Below are 12,667 nucleotides of genomic sequence, written 5' to 3'. Positions count from 1 at the left end.
AACTTCAGATTCCATGGCAAGCCATAATTGTACTTGTCTGAGAAGAAAAGTCCTGTGGAAAGATGATGACACTATTTTTCCTGAGACTGATGCACCCTCTCAACTAGCTGCTGTGGCTCAGTGTTGACGTCCATGTGAAGCCAGAACCCCATGGTTTTTGCCCATGAGAAGTGTCCTAGTTCATTTTCACTGAAATGAAATGTGATGCAAATGTTTTCAGATGAAAGCTCAGCTCAGGGACTTATTCTGTTTCTTAGTTATATATGTCCATATTCTTAATATACTTGCTTTGCTCCATATGTTGGGAAGCCTATTTTCATCTGCTTTTCTTGCATGATGTTTCTTTATGACACTTTCTGAGGAAAGATGTGACAATTGATGTTTTTCTGATACAGTTACTTTAGCTGCAATAACAGCACAGTATTTGGTATTGAATAATATATGCAGGCAGAATAATACTACTTTGTAACTTTTGAAGGGTCTTAAGTTTTCAATAAAACTAATTAAGCCTCACAGGCCTGAAGGAATGTGTGTGGTATGTTCTTTTCTCTTTTCTTTAATAGCCATCCTATTCTTGCCTTTCTTTCTTGGCAGGATTATGCTTTTCTTTCTCATCTCCTCTTCCTTCATCCTCCTCTTAACCTCACTGATACTGCTCATGAATGTTTGTTCCTTTTCCATGGGGAAGAGAGAATGGTCCCCAGCCTAAGGAGGGCAGGGGGATAGTTGGCAGACACTAGCTTTGAATGTTCTCCACTAATGTGGGGGCTGAGTGGAAACTAGGCTGTGATTAGCTCCATCTGCAGGGTGTGGCCAGCTGCAGGCAGGATCACAGATGGATTCAAGACTGTCCATCCAACTCCCTCCCCTGAACAGATGGGACAACCAAAGTCAGCAGAGATAGGTCACACAAGAGGGCTCCCAAAACAGATTTGAGGCTCAGTGTGATCTCCTACTACTTTGTGATCATGAGGGCAGAGGATATATCTTACTAATTTCTGTATAACCAGAATCTAACACAGTCTGGAATATGGTAAGTCAATAAATATATGTGGACTAACAAAATGTCTGAAAAACAATTTTAGTTCAATGAAGCTAGATGTACAAGTAACATCTGGAAAGGTCTAAGAACCAACGCTAGGGTTCACGGAATCCATAAAAAAGGGTACAGTTGGACTACATGCAAAGGATGTGCATCTTGAGTGGCACCCTTCTTGCTGGCCCCATGTCCCCCAAAGGACCCTTCTTTCTTATTTCTCCAAGGTAAACTGGTTTAGCCAACCAGGTACAGATATCGTACCAGGTAGGACTGAAAGAAAGGGACAGTGAGTGGGTGTTTTTATTTGTTGTTTTCTACCAATAGTGGAAGAGAGCTTTTCAGAGAATGGTTTTGGTACCACAGGTGACTTGGTTACTCCAGCTTTGGCTTCTGCCATGAGAGGCTCCCAGAGATGCCCTTGAGAACTCATGGTCTGTCAAGTTCCCATACATCAGACAACAGACAGAGGAATGAACAAGGGATGCATTCTGGCATCTACCTTTTCACTTGACTGTTTTTTCTCTTTGTCATCCCAAAGTTTTCTTTGGGGATTTTTCTAAAGAGAAGTGGGTGCATCAGTCTAAAGGTGGGATGTTGCACAGCTGTTCTTTATACAGTTGGCAAAGGCAACAAGCACTTGCCTTTGTTGGTGGCCTCTTGCCCTGACTTAACTACATAGGTCCTTGGTAGCCTTATAATCCTGGCTTCATTCACATAGTTTTGTTTCATCGTTGGCTGAGAGTTGGAGCTTTTGCCAAAATAAGTCCTGCTCCATTTTGATAAGGGCTGTGACTCTGTTCTTTCCCAACAGCTTTGATGCATCTTCTTTTGAGCAGAACACAAAGATCTCCACAGACCTGCAGTGTGAGGAGGACTAGTTGATATTCTGCCAACTTGAAGCTCTCTTCTCATGAGCATTAAAAGGGGAAGTGAAGTCACAAATGAGAATAAAGGAAAACCAGGGCAACCCCCTCAGGTCCCCTCCTGCTCTGGGAGCTTTTCTGTCTTCTCAATAAAGCCTACTTTCTAAACAAAACAAAACAAAAGAAAAAAAACCCTTTTTTTGGTATTTTTGATCTTTTTATTTCTTTAAATTTGTTATTCATCAGGACTGACTGAAATACAAAACATAATTGAGTCCCATCATCATCATGGAAGTGACTTTAAAAGAAATCTGGTCAAATGAATATTATTACTTCCCATTTTCAACCAGTAAATAGATGACATTGATAGACAGCCACGAGTCTGTCAAGTATGCTCAAGCTGTGTTACATAATACAACATGCGTATTCACAGGGGGAAAACTGGGAAACAACTTACGTGTCCTTGATTTTATCGTACAAGATGCACAAAAGCACCACCCATGCCTCTGAGAATGTCGGACCGTGCACCATTGAAAAAAGCTTTGCCTCCTTGGTCACCAGCAATCTTCCTCCAGCTGTCCAGTGTGCTTGTATACATGGTGTCAGTTCCTTTACGACCTGATTGCATCACCATGCCACCACGAACAGAGTCAAATGGATAGGAAGTCAACCCAGCAACAGCAGTGAGAGACTGGGCGATCATTCAGCTGATGATGGGAGTATTCTTGGGATCTGGAGGCATTCCTTTTGCAGTATCGTATGTACCAGTGTAGGCAGTTCGGTAGATGATAATACCCTGCAAAGACACGTTAAAGCCTTGGCACAGGCCCTTAATCCCATCAGATTTGTAGATCTTAACCAGGCAATCCCTTTCAGCTCGGCTTTACCCACATCCGCTGCCAGACGGGTAAGGGGAAAATCAAGAGGGTACACAAGACACAAGGATGTGGCCCGATGCCAGATTCCCTGCAAAGTAGCACCCAAACTGGGTCCTCTTGTCCACACCACCCAGGAAGATCTGCTTGTATTTATCTTTTTTTATTTTTTGAGTTGGAGTCTCACTCCGTCGCCCAGGCTGGAGTGCAGTGGCACGCTTATGGCTACCCTGGCGTCGACTTGCTGGTCTCCTGCGATCCTTCCACCTCTGCCTTCCATGTAGCTGGAACTACAGGTGCCCACTACTATGCCCAGCTAATTTTTGATTTATTGTAGAGACGAGGTCTCGCCAAGTTGCTTGAGCTGGTCTGCAATCCACTTGGCCTCCCAAAGTGCTGGAATGACAGGCTGAGCTACCGAGCTCGGCTTTTATTTATCTTTGAAGGAAAAGTTGAGAGCCTGGGTGTGGAAGTATCTGATGACATTGGCCAGGTTACCATGCCAGAAGGACAGGACTCCCTGCTCCTTGGGGATATGGACCACGCAGTCTATAATGCTTTTGTGTTGCTTATCTGCAGTGATTTGCTTGCTGGCATGCTGCACCTGGCAGCTTGACAGCTTGATGGGCACTACCACAGTCTTGGTGATGGCTGTGCCCACTCCACCTGCCAGGAAGTCCTTGGCAAAGAACACAGCGGCATCTATCATGTTGAAAGGAAAGAGGAGGCAGGAGACTGAGGAGAGGACTGGACCTGGACCGGTTTTGAATCCAGGGCTCTGTCAGGAAAAAACAACAACAACAACACTTTTTTCCTTTGCCACAAGAGGGCATATTTGGCTTTGCTAGCTAATCTTTCCTAAACTCGGCCTCCCCGCCCCCTCACTTTTCTTTTTGTGAGGAGGCTTTCTCTAATGCCGTGCTCCAGGAAAGGTCTAGAACTTCATTGCTTCATGAGTCAGTTGACCATCGGATGAGAGGTAAGGCCAGCCATGGCTGTGGTTATTTCTATTCAAGTTATGATCAATTCTTGCCTAATGGATAACATCTGAAAAACGTTCTCAAGAAATAGCTGTCCCCCAAATGTGACCTGAAAATAAAAATGTGTCTAATCAGTGTAAACTAAAAATAAAATACAAAGCCTCCCCAACCAACTATACCCTTCTTGACCAAGGGGACCCCAGGGGAACCTTAAAAACGGAGTTTCTGGCCATGATGGGATGGGAGATTGGACACGCCTCATTATTATGATCTAAGAGCAGTCTTTTTGGCAGTTTAGACACAACTGACCAGTGTTCACGTTAAACAAGCACTGACCTCGAGATAAGTCACATTAAAGCAATTGGCAGTTATCTTCCACCAGAAGCTGACAAACTGCCCCCAACCCCCCCCCCCCGCAACCCCCATTCCACCAACCGTAACTACAGCCTTGACTGGACAAGAGACTGATTTCAGTACCTTTCTGATAAAAAGACAACTGACCATGGACTGGTTCTGGCTGGTTTATAGAGGCTGAACACTTGAGTGCCTTTTTGTCCCTGCCTTACCTTTTGAGTATAGGGCATAGTTATAACACATTTAAATGTTAAGTCTTCACCCCAAGGTGAACGTGGGTCGTACATTCCATGCATTTTTCTTTTTTCTTTAGTACATGCATGTGTTAAGACCAACTTAATGAATATTCAAAGCTTCTCCTGTAACCTACTCAATAACCTCCTGTTACCTACTTGGCCAAGCCCTCCTTCTTGAAGTGCCTGCCTTTCAGACTGCAGAATAACCGCCTGCCTTGTGGGTTGTAACTCTCTATAGGAAATAAGCTCTCTTTTCTAACTTTATAAATTGTGTGATTTTTGTTATTATTGTTAACATAGGTAAATGAGTGACTGGACCCTTGGGCATAGGTCAGGAGTGGTTAGGGGGTGCAAAAGGTTTTAACCCAGACCTCACACCTATTAAGAATAAAAATTTAGACTAATGACCTTATCTCCAAATGATGAAGATTATTTTGTATTTGTGGGTGTTAAAAGTGTTAGTTTGCTAAACGTAAATATCTAAAATATACTGTCATTTTATCTCTTGTTATTCATTTTTTAACATATGGAGAGATTTTCTTTTCTTTTTTTAAAAAGCAGGATTTATTGAGAGGACAGAAAAGCCCCAGAGTGGGAGGAGACCCGAGGGGTTGCCTGTGATTTTCAAAATAGAAGTCACCCTGATCTATTGTAGCACCTGAAAGGCAACACTGAGTAGTAATTACTCTGATTTTTGTTTAAAGTCATTCATTCAAGAGTATTTTATTGTGTTGTACTAGATGCAGATTTCAGGTTTCATTCCAAATTAAGCAAAACTCTTTCTCTGCCAAATTGTCTTAGTAGTACTAAAAATAATACTTTGCATTTAACATTGTGCATTCCAGGGGTTTTAAAGCTTTCTCGTAAGGCTTTGATCTTTGCATCAACCCTTTGACAGGTAGTGTGAGTATTGTTTTCTCTGCTTTATAGGCAATGGTATACCTTTGAATGGGAATGGTTTTATATGCTTTAAATGTTTTCAGAGATTGATGAGAGTTTCAGCAATATCAGTAGAAGTGCCTATTTACATGTAACATGAATGGATAAAAAATATAAAGTGTTTAAAAGCAAATATGCATCAGTGTCTGGATTAATAGGAGCATCAAGGGAATATCTGAGGGGAGCTGATATCCCCACATTCTTCATCTGTATCTTCTACTGGTTTTCTGAGTCTTTTGTAAAGTATGAGGGGGGACTCAAAAAACCCTGGAATTATTTTTTGGAGGGTGGGTCCCTTATAGTGCAGGGTTCCTCCATTAGGTAAGTGTTCTAGTAACCCATTGGCATCAGTGTAACAGATAGCATTGTGAGAGGCTGCCTTTGGCTTCAGTGTAAAAAAAAATTTTTTTTGGAGATTTTTTTCAATGTGTTTGCCCATTTCATGATGGGTGATTTGCACGAACAGACTGCCTACACTGCGCTGAATGTCCAGCAGTTTTAAAACCCAAAACAGCATGACCCCCATGTCCCACCCTCTTTATTCACTCTGTCTCACACAAACCATAGCTACTTTTTTGTTCCTCCAGATGATAAAGGTCCTCAAGGGGGAACATTTTGCCAATGTGGAAGAGGCGAAACAAAAATGGCAGAAGCACTAAAAGTTACCAAAATTGACGAGTTCAAAAACTGTCTTGAGCAGTGGAAAAAGATCTGGATAGGTGTAGTGCATCAAACAAAGAGTACTTTGAGGGTGACTGAAGTTTAAACATGTAAGAATAAATACATGATTAAAAAAAAATTCTGTTTTTTGGGGGTGGGGCCTCTCCTCTTACAATTGTCACCATCTCAGGAAAACCGGTCAATGAAAATCTTATTAGTCCTCCACTTTATGTCACAGGGATTGCTGAAAGAGTAGTCACACTGTGCCTTGGGAGGCTGAGGTGAGTGGATTGCCTGAGCCTGCGGGTTCGAGACCCGCCTGGGCAACTTGGCGAGACCTCATCTCTAAAATAAATTTTAAAAATAGCTGGGCGTGGTAGCGCGTTCCAGCTACTTGGAAGGCTGAGGCGGAAGGATCGCCGGAGCCCAGCAGGTCGAGGCTGCGATGGCCGTGAGAGGCCACTGCACTCCAGTCTGGGCGAAAGTGAGACTCCAACTCAAAAAAAAAAAGAGTGGTCACAATATGTTGTGTGACCAAAAATCGTATAACTTAATGGACCAAAATAAAATGGAACCCTATCAAGTATTGACTAAAATGATATCATTTCTTGAATTTGGCAAGCTTGTACCTTTAAACAATTTTTATTTGCACAAAATTAAATAGCCTGCTAGATGAATAGATCTTTTTAGATCATAAGCTGTATCTTCTAGGACGTTTTCTTCTAGTGCCAAACAATTACACCTTGTACATAGTGAGTGTTCAAGAGATGTGTGGACTCAATATTCATTTAAAAAGATACTGGTTCTAAATTGAGGCTAAAAAAAAAAGCAAAATTGTTGGTTTTTTTTAAATTTTCTGAAGCGTTGCTTGATGTGTGGTTCTACTTAACCTATCAGAATGGTTTTACCCAGAAGCAGGTATTTCTGACAGATGGCATTAGGACTTTTGCCACACAATTTCCTGTTCTTCTCTATTTGATTATGACTTCCTGTGTATCATTTTTATCTTGGCACAGTCTTTGTGACAGGATTGGAGGACAGGGATCTTTTCCTGTCTGATTATTAGTGGGGTCAAATCACTTTTCTGAGAGTACAATCAAGTCTGTGACTATTTAACACAGTCTCAAAGTTCTTTGGCACCAATTCACCAAGTCTTTGGATACTCCCCTTCCCCTAAAATAAAACGTGTAATTGACAAAGCCTGTCACCAGTCATATAACCTCTCTTCTCAATAACTTTCATGATTTTTTCTTTCCTAAATTAGGAAAGGCTATTTGGGCATCTAGCTGACCAAAACTAGTATTCCTGGATATCAGAGATGTGTAGTGTTTGTATAACATGTAAGACTCATAAAAGTGGGGATCTCATTTTAAAAACTAAAGATTACAAACTGAGTCTCAGAGAGTCAAAAGAAGACTAGGTAGGGTTAAATAGCAAGTTACAGTCAAACTGACAGCAGAAATGGGTTGGTGTCCGTTTCAAAGCTTAGTTTCTCCACAGGAGGAGTTTGGTGTTGGGCAGGAACATTAAAGCTGCGTTTATAAAGGAGAACACTCAAAAACCCCAGAATTCATTTATAAAAATTGTGTATTTTTCCTCTTACATGTTTAAACTTCAGTCACCTTTAAAGTAATCTTCATTTAATGCACTACATCTGTTAAGATGCTTTTTCCTCTGCTCAAAACAGTTTTTGAACTCGTTGATTTTGATGCATTTTAGTGCTTCTGCTGTTTGCTTTTTAATTTTTAATTTTAAAGATGTGGGGTACAATTCTGGGTTAGGTATACAAATGTTCATTATGCAGGTGCCCTTGTTGATGAGGTGTGGGACCCCCATCCCCGGCAGTTTCCCACTACTGCCAATCCCTTTCTTACAGTATTATGATTCAAAGTCCGCTTATGAGTGAGAACATGTGACACTCAGTTCTTTGTTTCTGTGATAGATCACTCAGTATTATAGATTCTAAGTCCATTCAAGTTGATGTGAAGTTCACAATTTTGTCCTTTATGGCTGTATAATATCCCATCGTGTATATGTACCACATTTTTTTTTTATCCAGTCCTCTTTCGATGGGCTGTACAGTTGGTTCCATGTTTTTGCTATTGTGAATAAAGCTGCAATAAACATGCATGTGCAGGTAACTTTTTCATAGAGTGATTTGAGTTCCTCTGGATATGTTCCCAGTAGGGGGATTGTGGGGTGGTATGGGAGGTCGACTTTGGGATCTTTTTTCTTTTTTTTTTTTGAGTTGGAGTCTCACTCTGTCGCCCAGACTGGAGTGCAGTGGCCGCTCCTGGCCACCGCAGCCTCGACCCGCTGGGCTCCGGCGATCCTTCCGCCTCAGCCTTCCTAGTAGCCGGAATTACAGGCATGCGCTACCACGCCAGGCTAATTTTTTTTTTTTTTTAAATTTATTGTAGAGATGAAGTCTCGCCAAGTTGCCCGGCGGGTCTCGAACCCACGGGCTCAGGCAATCCACTCACCTCAGTCTCCCAAAGGGGCGGGATTACAGGCTGAGCCACCGAGCCCGGCTGACTTTTGGATCTTTTAGAAATTGCTACACTGTTTTCCACAGAGGCTGTACCAGTTTACACTCCCACCAACAGTGTAGATGTGTTTCCTATACCCCCATCCTCTCCAGCATCTTCTTGTTTTTTGAGTTATTGATGATGGCATCCTGACTAAAGTTAGGTGGTATCTCAGTGTGGCTCTACTGTTTTTTGTTTCATCTTTTCCACATCAGCAAAATGTTTCCCTTTGAGGACTTTTTAATTGGGGAAAACAAACAAACAAAAAAACTACCTTGGGCAAGATCAGGTGAATAGGGAGGTTGGGGTACTGGGGTCATGCTGGTTTTGGTCAAAAACTGCTGAACACTCAGCATGGCGTGGGCAGATTGTTCATGTAAATCACCCATCATGGAATGGGCAAACTCATTGAAAGAATCTAAAAAAAAAAAAAAAAAAAATTCACTGAAGCCGAAGGCAGCTTCTCACAAACAAGGCTAGCTGGCACAATGATGTCGATGGCTTCCTAGAACACTTACCTAGTGGGGAAAACCTGTACTTTAAAGGGCCCGCCCCAACAAATATTGACACAAATTTCTGTCTTGGTCTGCTCCATGTGCAGGAACAGCAAAGAAACTAGTTGCTATTTTTCAAAGTGCCACAAGGTGACAGGGGAGAGCCTGGACAAAGCAGGCTGAAGCCTTGGCTTTTAGGTTTTGCTGTACATGGCTTTATGTAATTAGTGTTTGGCGATTCTGTTAACAGTGATAGAGAATGGAAGCAGAAAAAACTGGATTGGTTGGGTTTAGGGGCTCAAAGAAGATGTTTCTGATAGCTAAATCCAAATTAAACAAACCTGCCAATGCCTGTCACTTAAAGCAAAAACAAAAAATCTGCAAGAGCATTCAAAGCACCCAACCATGAAAGCTGAGACCAGAAGAACAATGTGTAAGGCATTTGAGGGTTGACTTAACTTTTATTGAGGATAATTTTGAGTGATATTTTGCTTATGAGCAGAATTAATTTGTGTAATACTGAGAAAGTGAACTCTAGTAGTCCCTATGGAGCACTGAGGGGCCCAAGAGTGCAGGAAACAAACAAAAAACCCTTCCTCTTCCCTCTGAGATGCTGCATCTAGGCTAGGATCATGTCTGTCAGAAATCAGAGAAAAGAAAGTTCCTGGGTTGCCCTAAAAGTCAAGTGGAAACAGCAGTGGGGAAGGGTAAGATTTGGGAGGATCTTAGAGAGGGCAGTTTGTCTCATTGGAAGAAACTCACCATAAGGAGGCCAGGGGCCTGCGTTGTGCCTGTTTTCTGCTACCATCTAGACACCAGAGCAGTGTTAGAAAATACACCGTTTCCCTTTTGCTTTGGCTGTCAAGAAGCTCACAGTCACTTCTGGACCTTTATCTCAGCAACAGCAAATATGCAAGCAGAATATAATAATATTTTAATGACATATCAGGGTTAAAAAGAAAAAAAGGTGCTGTAGGGATAGAGGGACTGGACATCTAAGGAATGTCAGTATTCCATCAGTGGCATTCGAGGACACACACCAGTTGGGAGATGCGAAATTATGAATTGGTCTATTATGTGCATCTACAGCCTATATAGTCTATATCATAAGTTGATCTATTATATAACCATATGTCTAGACGTATCCTATAAACCACATATGAGTTTATATTTTTGTAGTACTTATTTTTTTCTCATAATATATGGTTTTGTATATTTTATTTATCTTTACATAATCTTATTTGATTTTAATTTCAAGTTTCCCAAGTATTCTTTTTTTTATTTTAAAGATGTGGGGTACAATTCAGGGTTAGGTTTACAAACGCTGATTATGCAGGTACCCTTGTTGATGAGGTGTGCCCCTCCCTCCCCTAGCAATTTCCCTCAACTGCCAATCCCACTGCCTCCCCGTCCCCCGGCAGTTTCCCACTACTGCCAATCCCTTTCTTATAGTATTATGATTGTTCAAGTTCCGCTTATGAGTGAGAACATACGGTACTCTGTTCTTTGTTTCTGTGATAGATCACTGAGTATGATCAACTCTAAATCCAAGTATTCTTTAGGTCACGCCTGGAGTACAAATTTTAAGTAATAGGTTTCTTATTTTGTGTGTTTACAATGTACTAGACACTATTATTTTACTGCTGTAAACCCCCAACAATAATAATGCCTACTTTGGCAGGGTGAGGGAGCCAGCTCGTTTGAGGACTGAATGAAATTATCTCAAGTAAAATATTTAGCTAATGCTTGACATCTAGTAGGTAGATGCGACACGGTTAGACTTATTTTTCCTTTCAATGCTGTCAACATTAAAGGATTATAAAATGACGACTATTATTATTTCCCTTTGTGGGGTGGGGAGATTAAAAAATGTAAGTTTCAGCCGGGCTCGGTGGCTCAGCCTGTAATCCCGCACTTTTGAGAGGCTGAGGTGAGTGGATTGCCTGAGCCCGCGGGTTCGAGACCCGCCTTGGCAGGTGATACCTCATCTCTACAATAACTCAAAAAATCAGCCGGGCGTGGTAGCGCATGCCTGTAATTCCGGCTACTCGGAGGGCTGAGGCGGAAAGATCGCCGGAGCCCAGCAGGTCGAGGCTGCGGTGGCCGGGAGCGGCCACTGCACTCCAGTCTGGGCGGCAGAGTGAGACTCCAACTCAAAAACAACAACAACAACAAAAAAAACCCCAAAAATGTAAGTTTCAAGCTGTGAAGGACTGGCCTAACCACAAAGACGTTAGATATTAAAGCTAGAATGGGAGAGGCCTCTGGCTTCAAAGGTTTGTGTCCAAAACTTCTATCCCCCAGGGAACCTTTGTATGGTATCCTGCATCGGCCACCAGGTCAAATGTGAGTTTTTTTAAATGCTGGTCCCAGGGTCTCCCTGGAGCTCTCCTAGGACCGACCTCCTTATCCTGGGTCCGTGGCTCGAAACACCTGCTCGGTGGTCGAGCAACGCCGGGGACAGAGACCGGCTGGTAGTCGGGCTCTCTGGGCCAGGAGTGGTTTGGGGGGAACGAGGGCCCGGGGCAGATGGCTCAGCGAAGCCAGCAAGGGAAGGATCAGGCAGGGCGGCATCACCCGCCTGTTCAACATCCTCCTGGGAGGGTCAGGCGAACGCGCACGCCATTCTCTTGAACAAATGGATGCTGTCCTGATTCAGTTGCTTCCACCCCAGAGATGCCGCGGATGTTCAGCCAGATTGGCGCAGGGTCTGGGTGTTGAATCCAACGCTATTCTCCCACAGCGAAACCTAGAGGTCGCCGAGCTTCCTCCTCGCTGGCTGCTTTGCCTCCGGGTTGGGTCGCTAGTCTTCGCGCCGGGACACGCCGAGAAGGCCGCGGAGGGTCGCCCACCCTCCTCCTCCACCCTCAACCCCCTGCTCCCTCCAGTTCCCGCCCGGCTATCCCCCTCTTCCCCTCGCCTGGCTCTTCCCCGCCCTCCCCCCGAGGCGCGGGGCAGGCTGCGGCTGCCCCAGGCCGGTCTGTGCGGCGAGCCGGGCAGGAAAGCGCCTCCGGGTAAACGCTGGAGGCAGCGGAGGTTCCCACCCGACCGCCCGTCCAGTCTGGTTTCCTGCGCGGACCGCCACCCCGGGCGGGCGGCCGGGGACCCGCGGCTCCCTCCGCCGAGGGAATCTCTTGGCACTCGCGGCAGGTTAGACCGCCGCGGGGTGCGCAGACGGAAAAGACCCGAGCCACAGGCGGCGCGTGGCTTCACCAAGTGTCCAAACAGGCAGTCATGCTCGCGCCTGTGTGGAAACGCACGGAACGCAGTTATTCCCGTGCCTTTAAAAATACAAATAGTTCTGCACGGGTTGCAAGGAAGCACTTTCGGGTGGCGCTGGAGACCATCTCTAGTTTGGGAGCGGCCACCGACGACACAGGTGAATCGAGTTGTCCAGATACGTAGACACCGCACAGGGTGGATCTACCCACTGTATCGTGCGTCGGTGGCACATCAACTGAAACACCGGAATGTGATGGCGCGTGTGAAAAGCAGCTAGGGGCCACTGTATACACGCAAGCAGAAGAGCCGGTCGGAGGCATCAGCGGATGAGTTTGTTCCCAGCGACTCCGCGGGCTTCTTCATGCAGCCAAGCTCCGCCCTGCCGGGAACCCGAGTGGGAAGCGGCCGCCCTCCCTCGGGGCGGGGCGGCAGGACCCAAGAAAAGCCGGCGGGACGCGCGCAGCCCCAGCGGCCGCC

The 12,667-nt window shown here is 44.5% G+C and overlaps 1 pseudogene; it reads right to left on the bottom strand.

Annotated features, from left to right (window-relative positions):
* Positions 1-2,371: 2,371 nt before the first annotated feature.
* On the bottom strand, positions 2,372-3,486 carry LOC103273952 (annotated as a pseudogene).
* Positions 3,487-12,667: the final 9,181 nt, after the last annotated feature.

The sequence above is a fragment of the Carlito syrichta genome, unplaced genomic scaffold (assembly GCF_000164805.1).
Source record: "Carlito syrichta isolate Samal-C Ts95f unplaced genomic scaffold, Tarsius_syrichta-2.0.1 Scaffold314310, whole genome shotgun sequence".
In the NCBI taxonomy this organism is placed as follows: domain Eukaryota; kingdom Metazoa; phylum Chordata; class Mammalia; order Primates; family Tarsiidae; genus Carlito; species Carlito syrichta.
The sequence above is the reverse complement of the archived record's forward strand: the minus strand, read 5'-3'. Positions and strand labels throughout refer to the sequence as shown.